Source organism: Nelumbo lutea, chromosome 1 (genome assembly GCF_056320005.1).
Source record: "Nelumbo lutea isolate HS-2025 chromosome 1, American lotus-T2T, whole genome shotgun sequence".
Lineage (NCBI taxonomy): Eukaryota > Viridiplantae > Streptophyta > Magnoliopsida > Proteales > Nelumbonaceae > Nelumbo > Nelumbo lutea.
In genome coordinates, this window is record NC_142684.1 from 132,022,220 (window position 1) to 132,036,167 (window position 13,948).

Sequence of the window (13,948 nt, forward strand, 5' to 3'; positions counted from 1 at the left end):
GACATTTCCTAGAGCAACAACTTTTTCTGTTAGGTATCAATGCTCCAGGAAACGTTTTCTGCAATTCTACCCATTATCCAGTGCTACATCACTGCCCTATTGGCAGCAACGAGCTGCAACTCCAGGAAATGCTAAATTTGACGTTACTCTAAACCATGTCTTTCCGATTTCCAAAGCGTGACTTGGAGCACTGTTTTCTATAGAAAAACGGTTCCAAACAGATGGCTGTTTCTTGGAGCACCATTTTTTCCTAGGTGGCGCTGATGTGGTACCATTGCTTAAGGAAATGGCAATAATGCCAAATAACTGCATAAAAGCTCCAAATTAATCATAACATGCTGATTTCTTGGAAAGTGTGAAATGTCAGCCATTAAAATTAGAACTGATAGTTTAAGTTCCTAATCACTTCAAGAGGAGAGGAATTTTCTATGATATGTTCTTCTCACTTATCTTCTTGTCCCACGCTATATGGGAGTGTGTAGAGGTAGGTTATGTACATGTAGAGGTGTCAATTGGGCCGGATTTGGTCCAATATGATCCGATCCAATATGAGTCCACTATAAATGGATCAAGTCCAATCCAATCCAATCCAATGAATATTTTGGACTATTTTGGACTGGTCTAATTCAATGTTGGGACCGTTCGATCTGTTTAAATTGGTTTTGGTTTAGATTGGTTCCAACTAGACCTGTTCATGGGCCGGGCCGGGCTTTTAGTCTTCATTAATGGAAAAATGATAGGCCCGAGCCCGAGCCCAGCTCGACCAACGGGTCTAGAACTTGGGCCCAAGCCCGGCCCTGACAAAAAGCCCGAAGCCCAAGCCCGGGCTCAGCCCTTCTTCTTCTTCTTTCCTTAGTATGGACTCCCTTTTACCTTATTGGGTCAGTCTAGTTAATGTTTTTCTCTCCTTGTTCCAATTTGCTTTGGTTTGGAAGTTTGGAGAGAGGAGTTTTGGACCTTTTCTGGTACACGCATGGGTTGCTTTGGTCCCCATTCCTTTTTGTGTTTCATCTTTAATTACTTTTCTATTATTTTTTTTTTCGTTTTTATCTTTGTTATTCAAAGATTTGATGATGACCCTTCCAAGTTCCACCACAGCAACGAGAGAAGGCTTAATTAGAGTGGGGTTTATCATGACATCATCTCCACCGTGTCCTGAGTCTCCTGACGTTTCTGCTTCAAGCACTAACAAGTTCTCAGTTCTCACCCCATCCCTCTTTTATGGCTTACAAGTTACAACATTTCTCTTTATTTTGTTGTTTAATATTATTTGATTATTTTTGTATATTAATTGTTCCTAGACAGAGAGAAGAAACAAGCCACTTCTACGGTTCTGCTTTGTTCTTTTCAGTAGGACCAACAGTTATAAAAACAGTAAACACTAAAGATTGTTATAGAATAAAATGGTAAAGAGGACTCACCGCTGCCGCCGGTGATTGTATTCGCTAGAGAGTTCGCGATGAATCGGTGACTGTGGTCTGTGAGCTGCGAGCTTGACCTGCGATTTTGACAATGATCACTTGATCAGTTCGCGTCTGATAAAGAGAGAGAGAGAGAGAGAGAGAGAGAGCTCACCGCCGCCACCGGAGTTATTGCGCCAGTGAACGTTCACCACCTCGCCGGTTGTGGCTGCTTGAGAGTGTGAGGATGAGAACTGTGGAGTGTGGAGGATGTGGAGAACTGGAGATTGGAGATGAAGGGTTGGCTGAAAAAAGAATGGGAAGAGGCATAGATGTCTCGACTAGGGGTTTTATTTAGGTTTAAGTATAGGTCAGGCCAGGCTATTTTGGAAAATCCCGAGCCTAGCTCGAATTTATTATGGGCTGGGCTTTTTGGCCCGAGGTTAAGCCCATGGACCCATATACTTGTTCAAGCCCGTCCGGGGGCCAGCCCGGCCCGGCCCATGAACAGGTCTAGTTCCAACCCAATCCTGGTCCATTGTCACTTGTATACTTATCTTCTATCAATGGACCAGATATTAGTTCAATCAGACTCAATCCAGTATAAAACCATTACAATGGACCAGGTCCAATCCAATCCAATAAATACTTTGGACCATTAAATCTGGACTGGTTCAATTTAATATGTCTTATAGGTCTGTTCAATTTGTCTAAATTGATTTGGATGGGTCAACCCAAAACTAGTCCATTAATTTACTTCTTTTGTACTGCAATCAAATCAAATAAGCTAAAATGTGAAACAAAAACATATTAGAATTTATACTCAAATCATTTGCATTGCCATAGTTTTGCATCAGTGCAAATCTATTTGCATTGCAACCAAACACAACCTGGTGGCCAAATTTCAGACTACAATTTAGTGCCATATGTTCATATTAAAAAGGCCAAGCTTGTAATTCATAGTTTCTTTCTTTCTTTTTTTTTTTTTGAAAAAGTTAGTCATACAAAGGAGTTTAGCTTCGGTCAATGCAAACCCGTACTGAAGCCGTACTCCATACAAAGAGGGAAGAAAACCATAAACCAGTTCACCCCCAATAGAAATGGTCAGAGATCCCACAGACTAACTGAATTAAGCATCAGAAACTTGTTCTGATTACAGAAATCAGGTAGGACAGATAGCCAAGATGGTAATCTTGCCACAATACATTGGATCAACACCCCAGGATTCTTCTTCTCTTTTCTAAAAGTTCTATCATTTCTTTTTGACCATATAGTGCTGATTACTTCTGCTGGAATAGATCTATAAATGTATTTGCCTTCTTTTTTATAAGCCCAGAAGGTGCCAGCTTTGTAACAGATCCTTTACTGGTCATGGCATTACCCAACAAACACCAAAAGCATAAAGGAAATGAGACCATATTCTCCAAGAAAACTTGCAATGAATACAGAGATGGTCAATGGATTCCTTGTCAAAACCACAAATTCCACAACTTAGGTCATCTAGACTAATTCATTTCCTCGTCAAGCCTGTAGCTCATAGTGGATAAACTTTTGTTTAAGTTGTTTTCCATGAAACAAGAGCTTGCTTTCTTTTTTGCAAGGATAAGTCTGATCAATTGACATGCAATAGGTTGTCCTACCCTAAACCAAATCGAATTCAAGTCACTCTTAATGGGATCAAATTCGAACTTGGACAATCAGTTTATATTGGATCCTAATTTGAACTGAAGTTTAGGATCTTGGATGGGAGTAGGCTACTCGTGGTATCTAGGAGTCCCACATCTATTGGGTGAGAGGACTCCACTGACCATACGATTCTATATCAGATGCTTTTGGCTATAATTCTAATTGGCTCAGCATTGTGGTGAGCACAAAGCAGACTATTCTTTTGCCTTTTACTAAAGAATACTAGTGTGCTTGTCTGCACAAAGTGTCATACACCTATTTTTGGAGAGCCTTTCTCATTGATGAGATTGCTCCAACAAAACGTCATTCGTAAATATGACTTTAAGAGCTTTTGAAAAAGTATTTTCGCACCTCAAATCCTCAAAACCACAACAGTGTTGTCAAAGTCTGTTTAACCTGTTTTGTTAATGAAGAGATTAAATTAAGACATCACCTTTTAAATTGGTCATTTCAGAACAGAAGAGTACCTTTTATCATGATTTGCAGGTCATCATGGATGATACCCAATATCTTTTTTGCAGTTTCTGTTCTCATTTATGAAGTGTTCCAAAAAGAGAATTCAACAATGTATATAATCCTTTCTGTAAAGTACTTCTTAGTTGGTGCTGAATGCATATTAGTATTGATTCTTGCAATTCAGTTCTAATCCATATTAGAATTGTAGGGAAAGGGTAAATATAATTATATCAACTTATCACTCTCTAGTGTTGTCCAATTGGTTGGTTGGTTGGTTTTGCATTCTATTCTGGTTCATTTCTATTTTTATCAAGCAGAATCAATTTGTAGACTTAGATAGAAAGATATGTTTTGTTTCTTTACGCTTTATAACAATCATCTTTTACAAGTTCTATTTTCAGTATACAAATCAAATTATGTACTTTATCCCCCCTTGTGATCTAATAAATCTTTATCCAAGTATGAAGCATTGTATAGGATAGTTTAATACAATAAGTAGAAGATCAAGACTGTAATCAGTCTTGAATCCTAATAGGTTTTAGGTTTACAAAACAGAAAAAAAGTGAGAGAAATGTGAGAGAATAGAAGAGAAACAAGAGAACACAAGTGGTTGAAAGGAGGGACAGATTCTAACAAATCTTCCCGTAAGTCTCCATTCAGAAAGGCATTTTTAACATCCATCTGAAACAGGGGCCAAGAATGATTTGCTGCAAGGGATAACAGAACTCGAATGGTGGTCATCTTGGCTACTAGGGTAAAGGTCTCCAAGTAGTCTATACCATAAGTCTGAGTGAACCCCTTTGCAACCAGTTGGGCTTTGTACCTTTCAATAGAGCCATCAGCATTATGCTTCGTAGTGAACACCCAACTGCATCCCACCGGTTTTTTTCCTTTTGGTGGGTCAACTAGTGCCCAAGTATTATTCTTCAACAGGGCATCCGTTTCGACTTGCATTGCATCTTTCCATTCTGGAACTGATAAGGCTTCTTGCACTGTTCTTGGAATAGGGACATCGACAATGGAAGTGAGATAGGACCGGTAAGTTGGAGACAAACTATCATGGAAGTGGTGCAATGTCGTTTCCCTTTGCGAATGGCAATAGGGAGATCAAGGTCATCCACAAGAGGGGAAGTGGCAACAGTGAGAGGTATCTCGGTAGGCTCTGGATCTAAAGCCGCGGAAGGAACTGGAGCTGTCGGAACTGTCGATGACTAGGATCAACCTGCCTGCGTCGCCTATGATAGACTCTCAACTCCAGCTCCCTCTGACCACTCTCACCACTATAGCCTTCATTATCCAGTGGAATAGGTAAAGGAACAGCCCCACTTTTACTCTCACTGCTCTCCCCCTGAGGAAAGAAACTCAAAATAGCCCCACTTCTACCAGCCCCACTTCCACTCTCACTACTCTCCCCCTGAGGAAAGAAACTCAAAACAGCCCCACTCTCACTGCTCTCCCCCTGAGGAGAAACCCTAGGATAATAGGGTGTCTCCTCAAAGAAGGTGACATCCATGGAGACAAACCGTTTTCCTAAAACCGGATCATAGCAGCAATAACCCTTTTGAGTTTGTGAATAACCAAGGAAAATGCATTTAGAGGCCTTAGGTTCAAACTAGGAATGATGAGGCCCGAGAAATTGAACGAAACAGGTACAACCAAAGGTTTTAAGGGGAATAATGAACAACTCCTCATTATAGAAGGGAAAAGGGGGTTATCATATCAAGAACCCGGGAAGGAACTCGATTAATGAGATAAACTGCCATGAGGATAGTATCACCCCAGAAGCGAATAGGTACATTGGAGGTAAACATAATGCTTCTAGCCACCTCCAAGATATGCATATTCTTCCTTTCGGCAACACCGTTCTGCTGTGGTGTATAAGGGCAAGTGCTCTAGTGAATAACTCCATGGCTAAGAAGGTAGGAGGTCAATGGCTGAGCAAAGTATTCCTTTGCATTATCATATCTAAGGACTTTGATTTTGGTCCCAAAATGAGTGAGAACCATTTGATGGAAGTTTTGGATCAGAGCAGGAACCTCATCCCGAGAACGCATAAGATAGACCCAAGAAAAACGGGTATGGTCATCAACAAACAGTAGAAAATATCTGTACCCACCCATAGAAGAGATATGATATGGCCTCCAAACATCAGTATGCACAATATCAAAAGCGGAATTACTCCTTTTATTACTTAAAGAAGAAAGGTTCTACAATGTTTGGCAAACTCACAACTCTCACACCTCAACTTTAATAACTCAAATAAAGCAGGAAACAGACTCTTCAAAGACTTAAAAGACAAATGACCTAATCGGTTATGCCAAAGCATAACCGAACTCACAGATTGGGAAACAAAAGACTTCTTATCCACTAACTCCTCCCGATGAGAACTCTCTCCAAGCAGATAGATCTTGTTCGTCTCACGGCCAGTCCCAATCACCTTCCTCATCTCCAAATCCTAAAAAATACATCGATCAAGGAAAAAGGTTACTGAACAGTTCATGTGTTTGGTAATACTACTAACTGAAAGCAGGTTAGTATCAAGCTTAGAAATATGCAAGACAGAAGATAAAGAGATAGTATCCAATAGCTTGATGTCCCCCTTGCTCGAAATGGGAACAAGAGAGCCATCAGCAATGGACACTTTATCTCGACCAGAGGACAAGTGATAAGAAGTGAACAAAGATGGCAAGCTAGTCATATGGTCAGATGCACCTGAATCTATTACCCAACAGTGGTCAGTATTACCTGGAGCTGAAGCATGGTAAGCTGAGGCTCAAGTACCTGAATGTGCAAATGCAGATGTAGCAGGAGCTGATGGTGACTGAGATGGCTGAGCTGAACTCCCAACTTCCTTTTCCAACTGTATGAGGGCAGCCCGAACAGCAGCTAAAGTCTCTAGGGATGTGCCTGATGAGGATGTTGAATCAGTGTTCACGGCCACATGAGCATTACCCTTCTTATTTCTTAGTTTTGCTGGGACCAAGTAAGGATGTAGCTTCCAACAAGTATCTTTTGTGTGTTTGGTTTCTTGCAATGTTCACATACCAGATCCCGTTTATCTTCCTTCTTCCGGTCCCTTTCTGAGTCACCCCCTGGCTTAAGTTTAATAGTTGTCAAGGCTGGGAAAGAGGGCTGAGGCTGCATCATGACTTTCCTCCTGGTCTCTTCACTGTTGACCTCACACTTCACTTCATAGGCTCTGGAAACATTAAGGGGTTGGGAATAGGTTTCTTTCACAACATCCCATATCTCTTTGGCTGTCTTTGCCCACAAGTAATTTCAGTTGATATGTGTCTGCACAGAATTACACAGCCACGTCATAACCAAATAGTTCTCTTGAACCCACTTGGTGTATGTTGGGTCCTCCTTGGAACGTTCTTTCACATCTCTCAAGAGGTAGCCCAGTTTTCCCCTTCCTTCAATAGCCATCATGGCTGATTGAGCTCACTCCAAATAATTTGACCCATCAAATCTCATAGTTGTAATCTGAAACCCGGTTTCAGATACACTACCATAATTGTGGTTTCCAAAACTACTTTCTCCCTGACCCTTAAACTCCATCTTTGATCAAGATTCAGTGGCTACAAACTGTTAGAGTCATTATACCAGAAAACAGAGTCAAACAAGTAGGTCTGAAAACTGATCCGAAACCAACACAAATCTGATCTGATCTGAAATCAATCGCCTATCACAATATAGGCAAGAAATCAACTCAAATCTGATCTGAAATCAATCGGCATGCACGGTACCAGGCAGCCTGTCAATCTGAGATGCTATTTTCTTAAATCACTACTATGGGGCCCACTGCTGCGATAGCAAAATTAGGGTTTCAACTGTGGGTCTGAAATAAGTGCTCAGCTGCACTCTTCAAGCAGCCCGCACAAGTGGGACTTGTCGTAGGGCAATATGAAACCCTAAAACTAATCACCTTTGAGAGGGAAGGGATTCGGCCCAACAATCAAACCCTAGAAATAGACTTAAACACAGTTTGACAAGTCAAACCCTAGAAACAAACTTGAACACAGTTTGGCCCCTAGTTCTAGATAGGTCCAACCTATCTCGACTGATTGCAGTCTTTGAAACTCAATAAAAAAAAAACTTATTTATGTACCTCAGTTTACTATCTTCTAAGTTACCTAAACCCTAACCTTCACTGCTTCTTCCTGATTACCAACTCTCTGCAAGCCACGACAAGTCTTCAACTGCTGCGAACCTCTCCTGGTAATCTCCAAGATTTAGCCACCAAATACTTCTTCAAAACTTCCAGCCCTAGCTAGTCCTCATGTGGTCGGCTGGACTAAACACACATGAGAAGCCCTAGATAGGCTCTGATACCAAGTAGAAGATCAAGACTCTAATCAGTCTTGAATCCTAATAGGTTTAAGGTTTACAAAACAGAAGAAAAGTGAGAGAAAGGTGAGAGAATAGAAGAGAAGCAGGAGAACACAAGTGATTGAAATGAGGGACAGATTCTAACAGATCTGCCGCCGCCACTTTCTTATTATTTATAGGTTATGTTTAGTACATAATGGAAAGGACACATCTGCCCTTAATACTTACATAATAAATAAAGTAAATAAAAGCTGAAATAAATAACAACTGAAAAAACAAACTAGCTCAAACTGACACTACTATAATGGAACAAATAACTACACATGCTGTCCTACAAACACAGTGGGGACCACTGCAGTGGGGCCCACATCAGTGTTCTCTACACAACAAACTGAAGAACAGAGCACAAATGCAATAAACAAGCTTTTATTAGTTAAGTAATTTGGAACTAGTAGAGAATAAAAGCAAGGGTTTACTAATTAAGTGAAAGGATAGTGGGGAGGACTGAAATTTCTTTACATGTGAGACTCATCTCTGGAATATGGTCTCCATGTTGTAATAGAGTAGCACTAGAAGACCAGCAGCTGTGGAAAATCAGAACTAAGGGAGGATTGAAATTTCTTCACCTCCCCATGCGTGTTGCACTACTGCATGGGCCCGGCGCACCCTACCAATTCTTCTGCTCTAAATTTCTTGTATTAGGCAACTGATGACCGTTTCTTCACTCTTTATCCGCCAAACAGCAAAAATTCTTTGTTGTTGTGACTCTGCAAAAGATGTAGATATTTTAATCCCAGTTTATATTCCTGCCAACACTTCGCCACCTTAATCTTACTTTAGGGGATTCTGTTTTTCATTTAATTTAACAAGTGATAACTTATCTATAAAAACTTCGCATTAATTTTTGTGTTTGCAAGGTTCAGTTGGCTCAACTCTGCTACACCTGCTGTGCACTAGACATGATGAGACCCATAAAATTAAACCTATCTATATTACAATGCAGATGTAGAACTGCTGCTTATTAGAATCCTAGGATTCCTCACAAATTTGTAGCAATTGAAGTTGATGGCCTCAGCAGAGGTGGTCATGATGAGTAGAGAATGTGAGCCCCAACTCATCTGTCATTAACTCAAAAGTGTGAGATTTGAAGTTGGGGATTGGTCTTAAATGGTCATTACATGGTTAAATATGGTTTCTTTCTAAATTCTATGACAAAATCAAATTACTAATACAAGAAGCAGAAGGTTCACTTGAACCAAAGCTTGTGTAGGTTTTCCTTCTAGGAAATTTCTTTTCTTTGTCAGAAAATTTCTTAGCTTTTCAATTTTTTTTGAGCCAATTAGAGATGACTACATTAGTGATTATACTCCTTACAAGTGTGACCCACTTCCCCTGTATTATACCTTCTGAGTAAAATGTTACTACGTTGATCAATTCAGTTGCGGGTCATTTAACTTCATTTGGATTCCTTTAATTTGGGAAAAGTTACGGTGTTTTATTATAATCACTTAAATCAGCTGAAATGTTAAAGTAAGCAGTGTAGTGTATATATGTCTCAAAGGATTGGCTTCAGCAGCTGGACCGTTTAATATGAATATTCAGAAAACAGAGCGTGAGAACAGACACCCCACCTCGTAGATGGTTATCAGAGAGTTCCATCCCAATATCCCATATCGGTTAAGAGAGGAGAAGACCACTCACCAACGCCCCTATATCACATGCTTCTGGGTTAGTTTTAATCACACGCAGCCGCGCGATGAGCACAGATCGAACTATTCTTTCGCCTTTTACTAAAGAATACCGTGTGCTCGTCGCTCCAAGCGGCATACGCCTATTTTTTGAGGGCTATTCTCTTTCCTGAGATGGCCCAACAAAGCAAATTAAAACCATTTATTTATTTGTTTTTATTTTTTTATTTATGTCGATTCCACTCTCTTTGCCATGATTGGAGCCTGCTGAAAGACACCCGAGCTGAGCAATTCTAAGGTGTGTATCTTATATGAAGAGGAATGCTACTTCAATATTTGTGTTTTCATTTTTAACATATAATATTTTTATTTTACACATAATTGTAAAATAAAACAAATGAATTATTTAAGGTAAATAAAATAAATTAAATTATATTTAATTTTCAGTTTTTATTAAATCTTAAATTATTCATTTCAATTTTTATAATTATAATTTTCTGTTTTCCATTAATTTTGTTGAGAAAATTTATTTATTTAGTATTTTCATATAATAACTATGTTTTCATTTTTAACATATAATTATGTGTAAAATAAAATATATAAATAATCTAAGGTAGATAAAATATATTATTTTTATAATTTTTAGTTTTTATTAAATTTTTTAAAAAAAATAAATATTAAATCATTTATTTCAGTTTTCATAATACTATTTTTTAACTTATATTAAAGATGAAAAACAATCTAAAAATACTCAATATACAATTTTACCAAACTAGACACAGATACGCCTCCGTATTAATACGACCCAATATTATACCGATACATACGATTCATGAAATACGTATCTAGTTGTAACGTATCCTATATCCATGATTATAGATACGGATATAATACACCTTGTATCAATACCTTAATCCTTGCTGGTAATCAAACTGCTAGAATACAAACAATGGTGATGCTGAAATATACAGATGTTGATCTAATGTCCTTAATGGGCTTTCATGAAACTCTTTCCTTTTGTGGTTATCTTCTATTTTTGTATGACCATTCAACCTGTCATCACATACAGTTATTCTGTGGGTCAATTGGTTTTATCTTAAACCATCTTTGGTGTGATAACATAATTCATTCATGGCAAAATCTCATTGATTTGACCACAATAATGTGCATTGATGATGTTACCAACAATTTTATTTGTTTTGGTGTGGTTTTTGGTTTCACTTGCTTTTGTTACGTAACACTCATCTTTTGTTTCCTATTTGAAAACACACCACATGGCACAAAGATTGCAATGAATGAATTTATGGGGTGTGATGTGGTTTCAACCAAAGTGACAATTATCATAAATTAGATCAGATTCAATTCAAACCTTAATTTGATCTAATAAGAGTCAGATTTGGATACATCCTTGATGATTGAATCGAAAAAGTTGATCCATTTAATTAACAATTTAAATTTGAATATACCTTGATTCAAATTCGATCCGCCATAATCTCTAACTGTTATTAATTATTATAATATATTATGACATTATATAAATAATATGTTATTCATATTATATTATTAAGTTTTTTTATTACAATTCAAATCAAATCGGATATCCAATAAGATATTCGAATTCAAATCAAGTAAATATTCAAATTCAAATCTGATTAGAAAATTCGATATCCGAATTCGATTCGATATCTGACGGATATTGAAAATTAATATTCGAATTGAAATTTGATTAAATATTCAAATATTCAATTTGAATATAAAATAAATATTTTATTTATATAAAATATATAAATATTAAAATTATTTATATAATTTAATTATTATATAAAATATTTTATATTTTATATATTATATATAAGAATTAAATAATTGATTGAATTTGGATATTTATTGAATGAATAAAATCATATCCGAATTTGAATCTCATTAACTAATTGGTATGAATAAGATATCGACCGATTACGATGTTCGAATTATCCAAATTCAATTCAATTATATAAAATCTCAAATTTGAAATCAAAATTTTAAATACCATTGACACCTTTAATTTTAACCGCATGTATTCTTTTCTTATTTTAGTTTTTTTTTTTTACAAAAAAAATAATCACGAATAGGCTTTAGGCCTGTCTACCTCTTGAAATTGGTCAAAACCCAAAAGGACCTGCGAAAGTGCTGATGTAATAGATATGGGCCCGATATGATGTGAAATTTTGATCCCTGATTTCAACCACATCATAGTGAGATCAATTGCTTGAAATAACCCCACACCTCAGAAATAACACACTACGAAATACCCTTACGGGGTTAAATTGGGAACTGATTCATCAGATGAATCTAAATTAACTGAACAGATTTGGCATGAATAGCTAGTGTCACATTTGGCAGCTCTGATAGAATGCTATAAAGGGTTACACTTTTTCTGCCACATTATCTCCAGATCATGTCGAGGTTTCGGCCTAAAAGTAGAGGAGAAAGCTAATTATTCCTATACAAACCTATTGACAAGATCTGTTTTCCTCTTAAAATTTTGTACTTTGGGAGTATTATTAAGGCTTACGAGATTTATAAGTAGCAATGAAAGGAAAAAACAAAAAAAAAAAAAAAATCCAGGAAAGACGAAAGAAAAAATTGTTCATCCTTTGTAAAGAATCCTCTGGCTCTGAGAACCCAATCAGTACTTTCATATTTCATATTTACAGGCCACAGAGAAAATATGTGAGGACTGAATTCAATCTTCTCACCCCTGGTTTGAAATATATGCACCTGGGCTTGCATAGTTATCTAGCAAGTAGTCCAAAGGTATAAATATAGCTAATAAAAAACAGTTAAATAATTGAAAATTCATCTAGTTTTATTTATTTTTTAATCTGGGTCCTCTTTTAGGTGTTACTCATCCGATGTGGGCCTAGGCCATATAACACCTGGCAAATTAGGAGAACTTAGAGTCCCACATTGGCGTGAGAAAGAAGCAAAGGAGATGGAGGTGTATAAATAGGGATAAAGAAGATGAGAGAAACATACTTACCTGGACGGGGTCAATGGGTGATCAAGAAAGCCCATGGCCTAGGTTGGTGACCTCCATTGCACTTTGGAGGGGTGCCCACCTAACATCTCCCTAAGTGGGAGAGTGTACGTCATAATTTGTGGTAATGGGGGTACGCGTTCGCGCGGCCCCTACCCAACTCTAATGTTTATAATCTCTAGACAAGGGAATTGATAGTTCTAAACGTAAACTTGTTGGTTAGATAGGTTTAGAAATTGTTCAAAAAAGAAGGCCATTACAGATTGAAATGAGCACAAATACACACACATAAACAATATATTTTAGACTTACTGGAAATAGTCTCTTTTGAACCTCAAATTCTCAAAACCACAGAGGTATTGTCAAAGTCTGTTTAGCCTATTTTGCTTCTAAATAAGACAATTGTTGTAAACTAGCAGAGTACCTTTTAATTAGGCTCTCATCATGATCATAGTCTCATTGAATCACCCAGTATCTTTTTTTATAGTTGCTATTCTTAACGATGGTCTTTTGTTTCATCTGTATGGTACTTGTTAGTGGTGCTGAATGAGAAACATTTTCAAATGATTTAGTATGGGATTTTAGACAATGATATCAAACTAATTCATTCTGTTTTTACTTCAGTATAGAATTCAAATCAGTTGCTTTGTTTAGAAAGAGGAACAAGTAAAATTCGTGGTGTTCAATGATCTCGTACTGCTGATAAACTCAAGAATGCTATCGGCGGGTAAAAATGCATCTTTGCTAAGTGCCAATAAAGATTGTTATACAGTGAACCTCCGAGTCATTTCTCATGATTTCAATCCGTGTTCCTTTGGCCTGGCCCTAGTTCGTGGTAATAGACTAATAGTTACTGAGATTTCAAAATATGATAAGAGTTTAGGAGACCTGTAGTTTAGAGCTGGTAGTGATTTTCACCAAGTCATTTGTTTCTAGGGCTCAGTTTGGGAAGAGTACAAATGCATACATATAGAATGCAAAACCTTGTATTTGCAATGTATCATTATTTCCAAAGTGAGCCTAATGGATTTATATTAGTACTGAAGGAAAAGGGTATAGATAATAGATCAATTGATCGCTCTTTGATAAAACATTATCCAAGTATGAAGGTTGTTACTGATGAACAAAACACACCATAAATCTAGAACACTAATGCAATAAATAAGCTTTATCAGTTAAGTAACTTGGACTGGAGAATAAAAATAAGAGTATTAAGTGAAAAGATAGTGGGGATGACCGAAATTTCTTCACATGTGAAACTCAGCACTGGGATAAGGTGTACGTGTATTAGAGTAGCAGACTGGCAGCTGGGGAAAATCAGAACTAAGAGAGGATTGGAACTTCCCAATATTGAATGCCCCTTTGGG

The 13,948-nt window shown here is 37.4% G+C and overlaps 2 non-coding genes and 1 pseudogene across 2 annotated transcripts; all 3 read left to right on the forward strand.

The window, feature by feature from the left end:
* Positions 1-3,254: 3,254 nt before the first annotated feature.
* Positions 3,255-3,375, forward strand: LOC148877630 (U5 spliceosomal RNA). The gene has a single exon (XR_016106014.1). It is a non-coding gene; the product is annotated as a U5 spliceosomal RNA (small nuclear RNA).
* A 6,246-nt stretch (positions 3,376-9,621) lies between these two features.
* Positions 9,622-9,733, forward strand: LOC148877631 (U5 spliceosomal RNA; annotated as a pseudogene).
* Positions 9,734-12,576: 2,843 nt separating this feature from the next.
* Positions 12,577-12,737, forward strand: LOC148877632 (U1 spliceosomal RNA). The gene has a single exon (XR_016106013.1). It is a non-coding gene; the product is annotated as a U1 spliceosomal RNA (small nuclear RNA).
* The last annotated feature ends 1,211 nt before the right edge of the window (positions 12,738-13,948 follow it).